We start from the raw sequence: 2,159 nt of genomic DNA, 5'->3' as shown, positions 1-2,159 counted from the left end.
GTATTTGTTTATGTGTCTTCTTTGAAGGTGACTTGATAGCTACTTGAAATACTTTTCCTGCTTATAGTAAAAAGTTTGCTTTGTTGTCCATTGTCATCTTAACGTGAGAAACATCAAGATATTTGTGTCTCATCTGAAAAAAAAAGTATATTTCAGTGTTTCTATCTTTAATGTTTATTTATGCAGAGCTCAGGATTAAACCCAGGTCCTTGTGTAAGATATACAAGTCCTCTACCACTGAGCCACACTCATAATCCTCTTGTTTTAAAAAATTTATTTTGAAGGTCTTTGTTTCAAGTTTATACAGGATTGCTTTCTGTTTTTAATAAAGAACTGGAATATGCCTCCTTGTTGCAGCTAAGAATATTATCACTGATTGTCACTAAAGTTCCACAACATTTATCCTGAGAGATGATATAGTCAAAATACCTCCTCCTTTTAGATCAGTTACTTACATAATTTGTATTTGAGAGACAATCAGGGTACTGGGCATCTGCTTTGTTCCTGTTTGTTTTAAGCCCTCAAGGCCTGAGCACTGTGCTTGGGCTTTCTCAAGGCTAGGACTTGAGCCTATAGCACCACTTCTGGTTTTTCCAGTGTATGTGGTACCAAGGAATCGAACCCTACCCAGTCTCTGTGCATGCAAGGCAAGCACTCTACCGCTAGGCCAAACTCCAGGCTTGTTCCTGTTTTTTTAATCAACATAAAGTCATAAGAAATTTTACTTGTTAATATAAAACAATGAGAAAGGAATTTTGTTATAGAATAGTCATTCTTTAACTCTTAAAAACTTACGTACCAGCCTGGGCAGAAAAGTCTCTGGGAAACCTTTACCTCCAATGAACCAGCAAAACACTGGAAGTGGTGCTGTGGCTCGAAGTGGCAGAGGGCTAACCTTGAGTAGGAGAGATCAGGGACAGAGCCTGAGCCCCAAGTTCAGGCCAGCGACCGAAAATGAAATGCCAAGTGGGGCATTATCCCCGCATGCAACAAAGCTTGTCCTGGTAGTTAGGTCTGTCTGGAAAAAAATGGCCCCTTCCGGTGGTGCTCTCCTTATGCACCCTAGCAAATGGCATGCTTGGGGACAGTGGGAGGTCCCCCTTCTTTGAGGTCACCGCTACTTATGGCCACGCCCTCCCCCCTATATTATCTCTCACCTCCCACCATAGGACCTCATGCTCCACCTCACTCCATTTTGGACTGCTGGAAGTCTTCTCTTTACCTCACACAATAAACACTCTTGAACTGTGTAGTTTCCTTTCAGCAGACCTTACACTGGTGACCAGGAAACATCCAGAGGTGGTTGGAAGGTACAGGTCAGATGTGAAGGGTGGTGTCAGATCTGAAGTGAAGTCACTTGTGCCTGGGCCTTCAGACATAAAATAATTTATGAGCATGTGTAATGCCCATGCCTGTCTACTAGGAGGGGACTTGCACCCTTACCTGTCTTCTGTTTTAGTGGTAGTGAAAAAGTAGGGCTGTGAAATGGGGGATAGTTTATATTAACAAGAATCCCAGCCCCCAACACCTGAGCTTGATAATCTCTCGATAAAATAAGCTAAGACTTTGTCACTGGGCCAGGCAGGGCCAGCTTGAAGCAGTTAGCAAAGAAGGCAGGATAGATTAAAAAGGAGTAGGCATGGAAAAACTAGTAAGTGCAGGCTTCCTTGAGTGTGGAGATCACACTGGAGAGATGACTATAGACCCAAACCTCCTTTGCCTTCCCAGGAAATTCTATCCTTATTGGTAGAAATCTTGTTAACAATTTGTCACCCTGGTATGTTGTCCCCAGGCATCAAAAGGAGTTATGGAATAAAAAGGCCTATTCTTTGAATTGCTGGTGTCAAGTTGTTCAGCCCCAGGAAAGCTTTGTTCCAGAGAATGCTTACCCTATGTGGTCTGCATAGCTTGTCTTTTTAAAAGCTTTGTACAAACTCAATTCTGGGCTGCAGATCTTGGAGACAGGAGTCCATCTACAGTCACAGGCTTTCCAATAAAAGACTCCCAATTCAATCTCTCAAAGCGTAGCTTCCGTTTCTTGTTCCTCTACAACAATTTATTAGAGCTTAACTGCTGGAGTTTGGATGTCAAAATGTTACTGAAGTTTATACGTGTTAAAGGGATTGTCCCCAGCTAAGTCCTGCTAGGAGGTTGAATGT

Source organism: Megascapheus bottae, chromosome 8 (assembly GCF_031878675.1).
Source record: "Megascapheus bottae isolate mThoBot1 chromosome 8, mThoBot2.hap1, whole genome shotgun sequence".
NCBI classification, from domain to species: domain Eukaryota; kingdom Metazoa; phylum Chordata; class Mammalia; order Rodentia; family Geomyidae; genus Megascapheus; species Megascapheus bottae.
The sequence above is the reverse complement of the archived record's forward strand: the minus strand, read 5'-3'. Positions refer to the sequence as shown.